This window comes from Lissotriton helveticus, chromosome 3_1 (genome assembly GCF_964261635.1).
Source record: "Lissotriton helveticus chromosome 3_1, aLisHel1.1, whole genome shotgun sequence".
Lineage (NCBI taxonomy): Eukaryota > Metazoa > Chordata > Amphibia > Caudata > Salamandridae > Lissotriton > Lissotriton helveticus.
In genome coordinates, this window is record NC_136061.1 from 765,674,456 (window position 1) to 765,692,163 (window position 17,708).

A 17,708-nucleotide genomic window follows, 5' to 3' on the forward strand; every position below is an offset into this window, starting at 1 on the left:
TGAGCAATCTCTGTCGAACCATCGAGGATTACCGTGGTTCCTTGTGGGCGCACTAGTTTTTAATAAGCCATCAATCAGGTTGGCAATCTGATCGAATGCTTCAAGTAGCCTAGGTCCATTAACTTCTGTATCTAAGCAGTCATTGATAGCGGATTTGCCAATGACCGCAAGAACCTTGTAGAACCTTTCCCCGTCTATTTTGGACCACCTTAATCTCCTACCCTGATCTGTTACCTTCTCCGTGGTTGTGCAATGGTCTCTGCTTTTTGATCCCACCCGATACATCAACTCCAATACAAGTGGGTTATGGTTACCAATTCATCCGACGGACTTTGAGCTTTTGGGCATGTTCTTGGAGGGAGTCTATTACGTAAATAGGGTGCTCCCTATGGGATGTGCGGTGTCATGTGCACTATTTGAGACCTTTAGCTCCTTTTTGCATTGTTTTTTTTTACAAGTTTGCACGTCAGCTATGGCCTGTCACTATTTAGATGATTTTTTGTTCATGGGGCAAGCCAGGACACAGCAATGCCAGCAGGCGTTGGTTACGTTTCATAAGCTGGCCAAGGAATTTGGTGTGCCCCAGAAAAAACAGTTGGCCCCAGCTCCCAGATAGTCTTTTTAGGCATTGAAATTGATACCAACACTATGATGGCTCGACTACCACAGGATACGTTGCAGGAGATACAGGATTTTGTGGTGGGGGCCTTGGACAAAGTAAAACTGGAACTACGCCAGGTGCAGCTGTTACTTGGTTATCTCAATTTTGCGTGTAGAGTCATTCGAGCAGGGCGCGCATTTTGTAGATCATTAGGCATGGCGATGTCTGGAGCTAAGTTGCCACATCTTAGAGTGCGCATTCCGAAGAAAATAAAAGAGGACCTGAAGGTGTGGCTCAAGTTTTTGAAAGATTTCAATGGAGTCCCTTTACATTTTATAGAGGAACCATGGGTGTGGCAGGTGCAAATATATTCTGATGCGGCTGGTTCCAAGGGTTTTGGAGTTTTTTGGGAAGGACGCTGGTGTGCCGAAAGCTGGCCGGAGACCTGGTTAAAGCAAGGGCGGAGTATTGCTTTTCTCAAACTTTTTCCCTTGATTGTGGCACTGATGGTGTGGGGCAAGGAATTTCAGAATAGGTCAGTTCTTTTTAACGTCGACAACATGACGGTGGTGAACTTGATCAACCACCAGAGAGCTAAGGATGTGAAGGTTTTGAGTTTGCTTTGTGCATTCATGTTGTTAAGCGTGAGGTTTAACATTGTCTTTCAAGTGAAGCATATTCCAGGAGTGAATAATTGTATCGCTGATGCACTTTCACGTATCCATTGGCAGCGTTTTCAGGAGTTGGCGCCTGGGGCAGAAGCCAGCAAGACTCCCATTCCGTCGAGCGTTTGGGCCCTAGGGGACTGAGAATTGCACAGATCATAGAGAATTCCTTAGCTGAATCCACCAGGCGGACGTACAGACAAGCTTGGGTGGACTTTTTAAGTTATGAAAAGGTTTTTTGTTGCAACAGAAATATGCAAAATATCACCCCCCTGATTTTAGATTTTGTATTGTTTTTGGGTAATAAAGGTTTATCATCCTCCACAATAGGGGGGCACTGGCGGGGGTGTCTTTTTATGGCCAGTTATTTTGGGGTTTTGACCCGGTTGACAATATCCTTGTTAAGAAAATGTTGAGGGGCCTAAGCAGGGAAAGGGCTATGGTTTTGCAGCCCTGTGCCCCCATCACTTTTCAACATTTGTTGATGATTTTATTTCAGTTGTCTGTTTTTTGCTACAGTAAAGCAGAGGTAGCCAGCTTCAGATTATGCATGATCTGGTTGTTTTTTGGGGGATTTCGGATCTCTGAAGTTTTGGGTTTGAGGGACAAGGTGGGCCTTTGTTACGAGGATATTTTCTTAATGGGTAACAAAATTAGGATATGGTTACAAAGGTCAAAAACGGATCAGTTGGGGAGGGGTGTTTGGGTTTTTCTTAACAGTAGTGGTATAAAAAATTGTTGCCCGGTATTGGAGTGGGCACACTTTATTTCAGTGTCCACTTCTCAGCAAGGTGCCATATTTGTGCATGAATCAGGGGATACGATTTCAGTTCCCAGTTGTTAACTGTTTTGAGGAAAGCTTTGCTTTTGTTGGGGGAAACCCTTAAGCTTTTGCAACTCATTCCTTTAGAATTGGGGCAGCCACGGAGGCGGCAAGATTGGGGATGGGCTGGGAGGCTATTCGGAGAATAGGACGATGGAAATCCAGTTGCTGTGCCAGATATGTGCGCAAATAAATTTTTTATTTTTTCTGTTTGAGCTGTTAGTTTGTTGCTAATTGTTTTTTCCTATTTAGGTGACATCCGAGATAATGGCCTTGGAAAACAGCAGGTGTGGATAGTGGGACACTCTTTTGTCAAGTCGGCAGCCCTCTTTGCTGAGCAACAGATTTATGGACGAGCCCTTGGCATACCCAGTGCCAGACATGAATTGAGGTGGTGTGGCAAGGGAGGAATGAGGTGGGACCATTGGCAAAATGAGGTATGACAGAAGGCCACCAGAACTTTTGGTAATCCACCTCGGCGAGAACGACTTAGTGGCTCTTTCAGGTTTAACATTGATTAAGCGTATGCAGCTAGATTTGGCAGTTATAAAAAATAACTGGTTGGTCACCCGCATTGCCTGGATGGAAATTATTTACAGGCAGCAGTGGAAGCATGCACGAGATCACTCGGCAATGGACAAATCTCGCAGAAAGCTCAATAGGGCGATGAAAGTTTTTTGTGCAGCAATGGGTATCAGTTACATTTCACATGAGAATATCACTAGCAAAGAAGGTCACTTATTCAGGAACGATGGTGTGCACCTCTCACAATTGGTCCTTGCCTACTATTTATTGGAGCTGCGTGACTTCTTAGCTAAGGCGCTTAATGTGAACTTATGGTGCAGTGTATAATACATATAACCATGCACATAGGTGTTTCAGAGGATGGGTGGGGACCAGGAAAACTCATTGGTTTTCCTGGGTGGCGATTTTGGGGGTGGGTAAGTCTGGAGCGTGCTTACCCATCCTTTTGGATACAAGCTGAAAGAAATTTAATAAAACAAGGTTTTTGGAAAAACAGTACAAAATATATATATATATTGATGGTTTTGGTCAGAAAGTTAAACATTTTAAGTAAGAAGTGAAAGGTTTTGGCCCCCTTTACCAAATTGTGTATACATAATGAAATAAAGAGTATTTCTAGTTCAGAGAGTTACCTGATCTAAATAAAGTGGCCTTTTTTGCTACAGTGATAATGTTTGTGGTCTGATTATTTTGGGCGATGGGGGCGCCAGGGGTAGCGTAGCGCGAGCAGCCTCCCCCTGGGGTTTTCGCCCGAATGGATCAGGCCAGGGGTTAGGGATTGGCGGAGGCGGCTGTGTACAGGCGCGCACTGTCAGCGTTCTAAACTGAACGCTGAAGCGCAAGAAATCACAGTTGGGAAGTCGGCAGGGAAGCGGGAGGGTTTTTGGTCAGCGAAATCCCACCCTCCCACCCCCAAAAAATAAAAATAAATAAATAAATAAATAAATAAATAAATATAAAAAAAGAAATAATAAATAAATAAATAAATAATTTTTCATGCCACTATTAGACAGGTTACTCTGGGAGACAGGCTTGAGAGGCGATTTTGGGGGTGGGTAAGTCTGTAGCGGGCTTATCCATCCTTTTGGATACAAGCTGAAAGAAATGTAATAAAACAAGGTTTTTGGAAAAAAGGTACAAAATATATATATATTGATGGTTTTGATCAGAAAGTTAAACATTTTAAGTAAGAAGTGAAAGGTTTTGGCCCACTTTACCAAATTATGTATACATAATGAAGTAAAAAGTAATTCTAGTTCAGAGAGTTACCTGATCTAAATAAAGTGGCCTTTTTTGCTACAGTGATAATGTTTGTGGTCTGATTATTTTGGGCGATGGTGCTATAAAAAATGAACGGTTTGGCTCCATGATGGGAGGTTCTTTCAAAACCACCCTGCGGGAGGTGGGCTCGTCCGCTGCAGTCCTGGGCAGGTGTTTACGCTCCACACCTTCGCAGGCCAGCGTTGGATGTACAGCTCCATTACGAAGCTGGTGAGGCTTTTAACAGCTGCTGTGTACCAATGTTTATGTTCTAATGCTCTCTTTGCCCTAAGCTCTAGTTTATAAGAGTAATATTCATGTGAGTCACATATCGTATCTATCTAACATCTTATTATAATGTGTTTGATTTAATTTGATTTTTTTTTTGGTTTTAGGTACAGTGTATAATTATGTACCTTTTAATACTGGTGCTCTTCGCCGTTTATCTGATTTACAGATGCAAAATTGTCTGCTCCTGCATTGTCCCAGCGACACTAGGACAACTTTCAGATCAACGCTCCACAAAAAGGACAGATGGCGCCATCTAGTGGATTTAGACAGATTTGCAGTTTAATGTTGAATACAATGGGGAAAAAAATATGAACCTCCAGGACAGATGACGTATGATTGCACCCTGTGCAGCAAATGGAAAAAAATACTCCGATAAATTGGGCGTCAATGTGTAGAGCAGAAAGAGTGTGGAGTCACGAGGGGCAAAGTCCTGGGAAACAGAGTGTGGCAGTCACCAGGTACATTTATTTTTTAAAACTCTGCTCCAAAGAAATAGGCAACAAGGACTAATATGAAAGCAAATCTGTTCTGGCTTACTTATTTGGTCACAAATATGCTGCTTTTAAATATTCTATGTGGTCAAGGCACCTGCTGAAAAGGTCTTTGTGCGCGCAGCAATTTCCAAGGCATAATAATAGTAAGAAAACTCTGGTGGTTAATGCACTTTCTGGAGAGATTTGTGTGTCCTCCAGTCTCAGGTTTGACTCACCAAAAAACAATGTTGAGGGTTAATGTGCCCGCTGCAAAGCACAGCGTGCAATATGCCGGTCACTGATTTGTATTTTATGTAGACAGCTCAGTGGGTTACCACTTTTGTTGTAAAACTCCTTTTGTGACATGCAGGACATACATTTCAATGCTTTTTAATATAGCACAGATACTTATGAACTGACATGAAGTAGTTGCAAGAAAACTGGAAGAACCTTGTTTTTAGGTCTCGCCTGCGACAGTGCATGCACTGCATGCAGCCTCACTTGCAAGATATATTGTATACAAAGGGCTTTCAGCTCGCCCAGTGAAAAGCATTTCTTACCTTCACTGTCACTCTTATTTGCTGGCTTCTAATTGGCCTGTGTGTGTTGGCTTCATTTACTCTTCTTTGGGCTTGAGCATGGACCAAGTACTGATTATTTTAGCTTGAATGCTGTTCTTCCACTGAATGCGCAGATTGAGGAACTACTTTTCTTTTTTCTTTTTCCCTGTCGTTTTTGTTGAAACTCTTGCCATTTGTTCTTATGTTATACTATGCTACACACACTTCAAAGAAGCCCCTTTCTCCTATGAAATGGATGTTTATTGGGACAATAGATGTTTCCTGCTTCCAAATGTATTTTCAATAAGGCATGGACATGAGCCATTTTGTTTTCTTTATGTGATAGGAGTTTTTGCCAAATGTCATTTTTTTATGCATGGGGAGATTAACTGATTTGCTCAGAATCACAGGAGTGTTGTGCAGAGATCTAAAAAGCATTGGCGAGGCCAGTGGTTTTCTTTTTTGACACTACTGGCTCTGCCATTGCCTTTTATTCATGCTGTACAGCATAAGTATTGCCAACTTTGGCAATGATTTGTGGCCATGCTGTATAGCAGTGTGGCTGATGTGCAGCATAGCCACAAATAATGATTTAAAAAAAGAACTATAATGCATCGAGCGTTACCGCAATTTAAGCAACAACAGAAAAGCACATTAGGCCTGCCTGCACCATAGCACTTTTTAAAATTAGTTTCAGCCACACTGCAAAGGATCCGTGTTGCTGTACAACATGGTTACAAAACATCGTCAAAGCCAATAGCTTTCATCAGCACAACCTATTTACTTTGCTAATAATTGTTTTCAAAATAGTTAGCTATTGTAAAGTTGCTAAAAGAGTTTCTTTGGTTAGTGATTTAAAATGTATTAGTAGACATCCACAATTGCTGTGTTCTGTAGACTCCACACACATATTAATACCTGTGTTTTTGCCCAACTAGCACACCTAACATTTAATGCCTCTCTGTATGGATGACATGTGATGCCTAAAACTTGTGACCCTCCTTGTCTTATGTAATATTTTCCGAATATTGACACACTTGTATGATCCATTGCACAAGTATATCTGTGTGAAATGAAGTGCTTTAACGCCCTACACTGGGATGAGTAGTGCAATAGAAGAAAATAAATTACAAAAATACTTTAGCAAATGCTATGTAAATAGTTATTAGTGTAAATATTGAAACCTATCTGACAGTATATATGTATCTCTTACATACGTATATTGGAAAGGGCATAAACCTGCATCCCTGGTATGTCTCCGAAGCACTTGGGAAGTAATAACAATCTGAGTGGCTTTGTCTACCAATTAATCAGGGGAGAATTGATCGCTTGTCCTGTTTTCACCAGGGTCTGGGGGTTCTTACCGTCTTAAAAACCCTCATTCACGTATTTCTCGTGATAGCGGTATATCTTGGTTGTCCGCTTTTGCTTCTCACATGAAAAGTGTCATCATTGGGTCTTATATGTGGTTTCCTCCACCAGGAGGGAGACCAACTGGTTATTCGCAGTAGTGATCAGGGATAGTGTTCAGGAGTATTGAGGGTGAAAGTGGAGTGAGCTTAAATTTAAATGTATTTAGACAGGGGTAGGGCAAGATTAAAAAGAATTGTGGTGCGTGAATAGAAAGGCTACTGATCTATAGCACCTGTGTTAGGAATAAGAGTGGAACTGGCAGGTGCCCCATTAACATACAGAGAAACCAAGGGAGACCACTCCTTCCTAGGAGCACTGAAAATGCTTCTTGGAAGAGTTGTTAGCCCATACACAGGGGTTGAACAAAGAATTCTATTGTCAAAGGTCATCCAAATTTGAGAGCACAGCGAGCAGAGGCCTCCAAGACCCAAAAAAATCAAGGGAGACTAGTACCTTGAATAAACAGGCCTCAAAGAAAAGAAGGTAGCCCCCTAAGTAGTGATTGCGCAGAGACCAAACACATGCATAGAAGGAGCACTAAGCAATGGCTGCAAGGTAGCCACCTTGGGAAAACGTCAACCACACAAAAAGCTGCAGGAATCAAGACAAGGTACTTCACCATATACATATGAAGCATACTGCAACTCAATAGTCAAAATCAAGTCTGAGAAATCAATGGTGCAACAATGCTAAAGCTTAGGATGCCTGGGGAGTGAGGGAGTAATCCCAATGGATTTCGCAATAGTTCTACAGCTACATGTAAGACATTAAAAACAGCAGGAAAATGGCACCAAGTATCAGAGTTGGAGGTCGGGCGGTGGTGGTGGGGGGTACATTTAAAAAATCGTGTCTAGACTTCCCACATCCTCCAATACACATTCCAACTGGTGCACATTCCCCACCCACAAATAACCCACCCACAAGGCAGGCTACACTTTAGACTTTAAATTTCATTCCAAATGCATATGATAGCTTCAGCAGTTTCTTTCCCTCATTTACCCCTACTGGATCATTCGATTGTCCATTTTATTATTGATTCAGGACATCAGCGACAAGCTTCTCTGCGTTTTTGAAAGGAAACTCTCTCGACCTTGGAATCAATTAGAGTCTACTCAGAGTGGTACGGTTTTTAATAATAGATAGTACCTACATATTAAAGAAGAGGGGGACATGGATGACATTTTGAACAGGTTTAATACCTGCCTAACAGACGTTTGTGTTCACTTTCTTCCTTCTGTCTCTATGTCCAGTATTAGGAGGAAGCCACAATACCTGTGATACTCCTGAACTAGCCCAAGGCCTAAGGTACAGTGAGCTAAATGTTGGTAGCACCGTACTTGTTATGACAAAGTTTGTTTGGACTTCAGACATTAGCTAAGAATTTAGAAACAATGCTTCATTATGGCTAAAAGCATGTTCTTCTACAAACCCATTGTTCAGCTGTCAACTCTGCTAAGGCTTTTTTCAGGTGGTGTCGAAACTCATTAATCTCAGTTGCAACTTTTGAGTGACTACTCCTTAGCAGTTTTATGTGATAATCTTACTATTTTTTTCAGAAGAAGATTAAAGATATCCATAACAGTACTTCCTGTGATATGGATCACTTCCAGCATGACGTTGCTTCCCTGAAGTCTTTGTCTTTAATTTCTCACTAGGAGGTCACTACCCTTCTCTCTACCTCTAAATCAGATTCTTCTGATAATATCTGTCCCCTGAAAGTCTTCAAGTCTCTGACGCTATTCTACCGGCACTTACATTTATCTTTAACAACTCCTTTTCTTTGGAATGTGTGCCAAAAAAATGAGAAGAGTTGGAGAAACTCCTATCAAAAAGAATCTAGTCTCTATCCAATGAAGCACAGTATGGACCAACCTTTCTTTCCCTTGCTGCCACCAAGATTGGTGAGAAATTCATTGGATGCAACGTCTCTAGATTTTAAAACAACCAGTTGCTAAATACTAGCCAGATGGGGTTCAGGCTTGTCTTAGGTGTGGAATCTAAACCAATTTGCTGCTCATAATAAGCAGACATGGAGTTTGGGTGAACACTTTCCCATCTATCTCATGTTGCTGGATCTTCCATCAGCATTTTATTATGCTGACCACTCCATCTTGAGCCATCACATTGAGGAGGCAGGTACACATGGGTCTGCCAAATTATGAGTGGACTCTTTTCTACCTGATAAAACTCAATCTTTACTGCTCTGTTTCAGTCAAGATTGGTCTAGGTCAAGTGTGGATCCTGTACATTGACAGCAAGTTGGTAGATGGCTACGGAAAACCACGCCTCCGAGTAGCCACATGTGGCCCGCTGCTCCACCCCCAGTAATGGCAATTTGTACCTGGCTGGCGTTCTGGTGATTCTTGCCAGATGAAATCTTTGCGTTTTATCCCAGGGGAAGCAGGTCCTAGATATGGAGGACACAAGGTGAGGCGAGGATTTCTTCTTTCCTATGTGCATAACGAGGAAGTGCGGGGTGGAGGCGGGCGATTGTCTCCCGAACAGTGGTGAAATCTTTCAACGGCTGTGTTCCTAATCTCCCGCAGCTTCCTATATGCGGCCCTATCACAGCAGGAAACTGAGGGCACTTGTATAACAGCTTGTCTTCCCCCTTACTTTTGGCAGGAAGGAACTCTGCAACTGGAGTGCTGGTGCCATATTAGTCTGCAAAGAGACGGCATCTGGGCGTACTTCTGGAATTGGATGGAGAGCTTCTTGGAGGAATATATAATTCAGGTACGGAGGAATTAAGGGGTTGTTGCGCGTTCACTCACCAGGTTCCAGTTGTTTCCTTCTTGATGATGCAAACTCCCAACTACTTCATGGATCAATCAGTTAGCAAGGATGAGAACGCTGATTAATCCTCAAGGGGAAGTGGAGAGAGAAACAAGACAAAACACTGGGCCTTCTTCTTGAGGATTCCAGGTGAAGTTTCTCTGGATGAAGTGTTCTGCGTCTCTTGTAATGATTCTGCCAGCCGGCAAACTCTTTCTCTAAACAAACAGTTATACCTGATAAATGTGAATGTAATTGTGCTAAGACCTTGTATGTATCACTCTTTATCAAATTTTACATACCACATTTCTTTTAGGCCCATACCAACACTTCTACAGTTGTCAGGCGACTCTGGTTCGATTAACTCTTCTACTTGGAGTGCCTTTTAATGACATTAATAGTGTATATGTAACAAGGACCCCCTGTATTCTACAAGAATCAGATTCCTAGACCAGGGAAACAAAACAGTAATTGATATGTAACAATCTAGGTAATCCTATAGAACTAATCAATGTCAAAGATATTAAATAGCAAGGAAATTAAGCTACAACAATATTATGAAGTTCCATGGTTTTATTAATAATTAAACAAACAGTCATGTTTCACAATATATTCAAGTAAAAAAATTCTACAATAGGAGAATTATCATACTAATAAAGACATTTTACATATTAAAACATTTTTTTAATAAAAAAATGAAATGAAGGTTGAAGGAGTGGCAAATTGGTACTCTACGCGCGTTTCGGCGACCAGCGCCTTCTTCTGGAGCAGCCACAAATGATTCTACAAAATAAAAGTTTACATGAAAAGAAAAATTACCTACAATACACAAATAAAAAATTATATACAGATTTAACAATTTCTTTTGTAGCTTAAAACCTTGTTTAAATACAGGATATATAACATGTCATCGTACATCCTTACTAACAGTTTCATTTCCTTGCAACACTTTCCCTTAAATGGATAAACCAAAACGGGGAATGGGATAAATTTGATAAAGAGTTTTTAAATTCATATAGTCATGGAGGGATAATGAAAAGGTACTTTGACCAATACGAAATGATGTCTCTGCATGTGCTTGGAGCGATATCAAATAGATATGGTAGTACCTGTTTCTTGATGGTATGTAAGTTCAGAGAGAATACTACTCTGGCTTTAATCTATCATGGCGATGGACAAAATATGTGAGATATATGTTGCCAATATCGATTACCTTCTTACTAACAGATTTCATAGATTCAATTAGATACGGTTACAACTGCTGGTTTAGTTGTGGCCCAACAGTAGGAGGAAAATTTCTGATGAGAGTTGCACTCCATGAGGTCATAAAGCTATTGCACATGAAATCAAGCATTTGTTGATCTTAAGGCACTTACATAATAAAGAATTTTGGTGTGCAGACCAATGGATTCAGGCAAAATAAAGCCGGCGCTGATATCCTGATTTTTCAAAAGTTTGTACTGCAAGTCACAAGGAGTAAAAGTCAGTGCACCTTCTCAATTACAGGTTACTAGTAAGTATTTCATTATTAAGCATTCCTATTGATTATTTGTACCTAGGGTATCAGGATTCTTAATTTCTATCTCTGTAGATTGATGTCGTATTGATCGTCGGTATTAGGCTTTCTGTTCCAATAGATAGAGATAGTCGTTAAAGTCTCAAAGTATGGAGGAATCTTACATGCTATGCAACTATAGATATATGAGGAGCTATAGGAGTTATTCTGCTTCATATAATCCTCTGTTATCATTCACAAGGACTTAGTTTACAGGTAAATTAGAGTGAAAAGTTTAACAGTTTACCTGATAAATAAAACGATAATGAAGTTATTCCCGCCGTCCGGAACCTTTAAATCATTTAAGCCAATGAACGATATCGTAACTTGGCGTAGCAACGATGACAATCCACCTGATATGGGGATCTTTCTAGAGGAAACTGTCCTATATACTAAAAACAAAATATTTAAAGTATATTTTATATTGAGAAAACTAAAAAAAGATTTATTTTTTACATGTGTCTATAATAGCGACAGGCAGTTGTATAGATATGAACAATCCCTGTCTGTTAGGATATATAGGCGAAACTTCCCGTATGATCCAGACACGCCTCAATGAACATCGTTCAGCAATCCGGACAAAGAAAATTGCTGCCCCAATGGTCAAACATTTCCTAGACAAAGGTCATAAAGCAGAAGAATTTACATGGCGTATTCTAGAGAAAATTCATACTCCAGACACTCATGGTGGATTATCCATCAGAAAGAAACGGGAGGTGTTCTGAATTTTTGTCTTTGACACATTTCGTAGAGGAATGAACAGTGAAATCCCTTGGGACCAGGCTATATACTAAAATATCTAGTTGCACGTAGTACAGCCCCAAAAAAAGTATATGTATTGGCCTTAACTTGTCTCCCCTATTTTGATTCATCTGATCCCCCTCTGTGTTTTCTAGTCAGTATGTATAGAGAAACATAGATATAAATAGGAAATATGTAAAGTTATCTTAGGGAATTACCCCGACCTTTTTCGGTCTCCGTCTATACCTATCATCCTTCCACCCGTGGGAATCTGTTTCCTAATACACAAACAGATTCAATAAGTATGTCTAAGTCAAATCTATAATAAGAAACTCAATTTGAAAACAATTTTAAATTTAATGATCGACACTTAAGCTACAATCAGCGAGACCACATTTGAATCGATAGGAAGCTATAACTCAGTACATTTGTCAATCGTGATTTCTTTTATTTTTACATGTTTAATTTATTAATATATTTTTATTTGTATTTTTATTAAGCTTTTTATGATTAACATCTTTTCTTAACCTCGTATTGAAATATACCAGTAAGTACACCAGTAAATCTCGAATATGTTCGCCCATCACAAATATCGACAAAGAAGCGGATTACGTCGCTCATTCCGAGGTTAGAGTCCTCTTTCTACCTTGTGGCACCCTTAAGTCCGTCGTTTTCAACTTGACAGGAAGTATATTTTCCTCACTTCCTTGATTCGACAAAGCCCGTTTTCTATTTCTATGCCAGACCCAGTCCTCTCTTGCTTTTGGCAAACGACTCACCTGATCGTTATTTTACCCGCCTCCCACACCATTTAAATACAACTCCCGGCACTCACAACATTTCCATCATCGCCTGGAGTGCAGAAACCCCGTTGTCCCGCCGCCGGAAGTTTTGAGCCCCGTCATATCTTTTTGGGTAAGGCTTAGTCGTTTTTTTCGTTTCCTCTTGTTTGAAAGAAATGAGCTAATATTAGCAGCCTCGCTTTTTTCCCTTAAGAAACGATGTAGTTATACTCCACGTTTCCCTTTCCTTTTCAGACAGGGAGTTATTTTAAATACCGCATCCTACTCATTGACAAAAGTGGAGTAAATCTAACAAGGTAAAAAATCGGGATTGTTCATATCTATACAACTGCCTGTCGCTATTATAGACACATGTAAAAAATAAATCTTTTTTTAGTTTTCTCAATATAAAATATACTTTAAATATTTTGTTTTTAGTATATAGGACAGTTTCCTCTAGAAAGATCCCCATATCAGGTGGATTGTCATCGTTGCTACGCCAAGTTACGATATCGTTCATTGGCTTAAATGATTTAAAGGTTCCGGACGGCGGGAATAACTTCATTATCGTTTTATTTATCAGGTAAACTGTTAAACTTTTCACTCTAATTTACCTGTAAACTAAGTCCTTGTGAATGATAACAGAGGATTATATGAAGCAGAATAACTCCTATAGCTCCTCATATATCTATAGTTGCATAGCATGTAAGATTCCTCCATACTTTGAGACTTTAACGACTATCTCTATCTATTGGAACAGAAAGCCTAATACCGACGATCAATACGACATCAATCTACAGAGATAGAAATTAAGAATCCTGATACCCTAGGTACAAATAATCAATAGGAATGCTTAATAATGAAATACTTACTAGTAACCTGTAATTGAGAAGGTGCACTGACTTTTACCCCTTGTGACTTGCAGTACAAACTTTTGAAAAAACAGGATATCAGTGCCGGCTTTATTTTGCCTGAATCCATTGGTCTGCACACCAAAATTCTTTATTATGTAAGTGCCTTAAGATCAACAAATGCTTGATTTCATGTGCAATAGCTTTATGACCTCATGGAGTGCAACTCTCATCAGAAATTTTCCTCCTACTGTTGGGCCACAACTAAACCAGCAGTTGTAACCGTATCTAATTGAATCTATGAAATCTGTTAGTAAGAAGGTAATCGATATTGGCAACATATATCTCACATATTTTGTCCATCGCCATGATAGATTAAAGCCAGAGTAGTATTCTCTCTGAACTTACATACCATCAAGAAACAGGTACTACCATATCTATTTGATATCACTCCAAGCACATGCAGAGACATCATTTCGTATTGGTCAAAGTACCTTTTCATTATCCCTCCATGACTATATGAATTTAAAAACTCTTTATCAAATTTATCCCATTCCCTGTTTTGGTTTATCCATTTAAGGGAAAGTGTTGCAAGGAAATGAAACTGTTAGTAAGGATGTACGATGACATGTTATATATCCTGTATTTGAACAAGGTTTTAAGCTACAAAAGAAATTGTTAAATCTGTATATAATTTTTTATTCGTGTATTGTAGGTAATTTTTCTTTTCATGTAAACTTTTATTTTGTAGAATCATTTGTGGCTGCTCCAGAAGAAGGCGCTGGTCGCCGAAACGCGCGTAGAGTACCAATTTGCCACTCCTTCAACCTTCATTTCATTTTTTATTAAAAAAATGTTTTAATATGTAAAATGTCTTTATTAGTATGATAATTCTCCTATTGTAGAATTTTTTAACTTGAATATATTGTGAAACATGACTGTTTGTTTAATTATTAATAAAACCATGGAACTTCATAATATTGTTGTAGCTTAATTTCCTTGCTATTTAATATCTTTGACATTGATTAGTTCTATAGGATTACCTAGATTGTTACATATCAATTACTGTTTTGTTTCCCTGGTCTAGGAATCTGATTCTTGTAGAATACAGGGGGTCCTTGTTACATATACACTATTTTTCCCACAGCTTGTCTGTGCAGGGCTATTAATCTTGTTTGTTGCATTAAGAATTTTTTGTACTTCATTTCCTTGCTTCACTCATCAATTGTCTATCTTACTATCTCTACCCCCATTATTGGCCACAATTCCCTAAGGGCACCAACATCATGGCGCTCCAAAAGACGTTTGGTTTTACAGATGAGGAATTTGAGGTGCTGGTTGGGACCTCGAGTTCCTTCCACAACACCTCAAGTGAATCCAACCGCCACCATGAAGACACTAAGAAATTATTAGAACTTAAAAAGAAACTGACACGCATAGAGGCCCATTGTGAATTTATGCTAGCATATTTACGCCTTGGCATTATTCCTATGGGCCTCCGTGTAAGAAACATTCCGGGTCTCTTTGTTCACTACCAGGCATTCCTAGATAAATGGAGCAGAATTGCCAGTAGATGCTCAAGAGATCTGATGATGTTAATTGTCGCAACTGCTAAAGATCTGGCATTAGAAGTGAGATCTGAAATTGATGATCTTGAGGACAAATTTAAAAAAAATAGGAAATATAGAAGATGCTATTAAAAAGATTGCAGATTGCAATAAAGAACTTGAGTCATTTTCAAGCTATTTAGATAAAAGAAAAAACGACAAATTAATGAAAGATAAACGGTTTGCCACTATGGAAAACACCTATCCCTATTTGAAACCAGAATTCTATAAACAAAACCACTACACAGCTGAGAGTAGAAATGAACAACAGAGAGTAAACACCTTCTCACAAAGTTCAGATTCAGAAAATGAAAATGAAGGTTATTATGAACCTGAACAAAATTACAATCAGACACAGAACAGAGGTACCCATAGACAACCTTTTTTAGGGAACCGAGGGATGGGGCGGGGACGTCCCAGAGTCCAATTCCAAGGACAAATGAGAGGGAATTACAAACCCCAACATCATCAACAACAACAGGAGGATCCCCAATTCATACGCGAAACCAGAAGCAGACAGTATTGGAAACAAGGAACATAATTCCAATATTCAATCTTTCGAAATTTGAATTAGATAGCTCCAGCATTTCTCTATTGTCAAAAGGCCTGTCCTTTGTCCCTCACTCTACACCCAACTTATTCGAACTTCATTGTGACATCATTTCCTTTTTTCGTAAAATTCGACTTAAAAAGTTTTTGGGAATTAATAGCTACAATGACGAAGAAACAGGAATTGTAAAACCACTAAGCCTTCCCTCTACATTTAGTCCCTCTTTAGAGCAATTGGGACCAGAGGTAGCAACCTTTGAGTTGGTAGTACTAAAAAAGCTAGACCAAGCATTGAGATTCATTCCAAAACCCATTTATAATCTAAATAAAGAGGAACACCAATCCCTCCTAACTATCGCCTCCAATAAAGACCTTACAATTAAAAATTGCGACAAAGGAGGCGGTATTGTTATATTAGATACTAACCAATATGAATCTAATATGCTGAAAATGTTGAGTGACAAAGAATTTTATTGCCCAGTCCAAACATACTCCTCATTAAATTTATCTAAAAAAATTACGTCTATGACCATGAAAGCATTAGAAGATGGAGCAATAAACATAAAGGAATTTGAATTTCTAAATTGCAACTCAAGCAAAACTGCATGCATCTATGGACTTCCCAAAATCCATAAGAATCTGAATGACCCCCCTTATCGTCCAATAGTATCTACAATAGGTACTGTTACAGAACCTTTGTCAAAATACATAGATAACTACCTACGCCCTTTCATACCAAGAATTGAATCATATATACGTGATACTGGTGATATGATAAAAAGGACAGAAGGATTAGCCTTCAATTCCACCAACGATCTACTTGTTACTATGGATGTAGAATCGCTCTACAGTAACATCCCAATAATTGAAGCCTTAAAAACAACTGGGTGGTTTATTGACTTGCATAACATCCCTTGTCTTAAAACATTCCTTCTGGAATGCTTGGAAATAATACTAACAGAAAATATCTTTGAATTTGGACCTAACACCTACCGCCAAATCAAAGGCGTAAGTATGGGTGCATCAGTAGCACCTTCGATTGCAAATATATTCATGGCGGCATTCGAAAAGAGATATGTCCGGAATGAAGTGGCCCCCTTCTTCGAGTCTGTCTCCCATTGGTCCAGATACATAGATGACATTTTCTTTGTCTGGACTGATGGGAGGGAGACTCTGGAGGAGTTCATTCTATGGATAAATGCAGCTGACCCCAATTTGCATTTTACTTCAAGCATCAGTTGTGACAGAGTAGAATTCTTGGATATAGAAATTCTGAATGACGATGGTATCTTGAAAGTTGACTTACATGTCAAGCCTACGGCGAGAAACACTCTGCTACATTATAGTAGCTTCCACCCTAGATCGCAAAAAGATAGCATCCCCTTCTCGCAATTTTTGCGAGTAAGACGCAACTGTAGTAATCTAGCTGACTTTGATCGACAAGCTCTCATCATGAGAAGCAAATTTATCGAAAGAGGTTACCCCCATCGTCTGGTCAGACATTCATAGTAACGCGCCCGCTATTATGACCGAGACTGTCTACTCCAATCAAAAACCCCTAATGCAAATGACCAGGTGGTTTGTGTTACTAAACACTCCACAATAGATGCCAAAATTAAAAAAGTTATAAACTCTAACTGGCATATCTTGAACAGTAATTGTTCTATTGAACAAAAATTGGCAAAACCATTGTTTGCCTACAAAAGAAACAAAAATATAAAAGAACACATTGTCCATTCGCGTTTCAAAAATTCATCAACGAAGGTAAATCTGACACAAAGGTCAATTACAACAAATAATCCTATTAAAGGAACCTTTCCCTGTTCTTCCTGCTCTTCCTGTACTAACATCTTGAGAGGAGAAGAATTTACCCATAATGGACACAAAACACTTGCCAAAGAAATGTGTAACTGTAGATCGTCAAACGTCATTTACTTTATACAATGTCCCTGTCTGTTAGGATATATAGGCGAAACTTCCCGTATGATCCAGACACGCCTCAATGAACATCGTTCAGCAATCCGGACAAAGAAAATTGCTGCCCCAATGGTCAAACATTTCCTAGACAAAGTTCATAAAGCAGAAGAATTTACATGGAGTATTCTAGAGAAAATTCATACTCCAGACACTCATGGTGGATTATCCATCAGAAAGAAACGGCAGGTGTTCTGGATTTTTGTCTTTGACACATTTCGTAGAGGAATGAACAGTGAAATCCCTTGGGAGCAGGCTATATA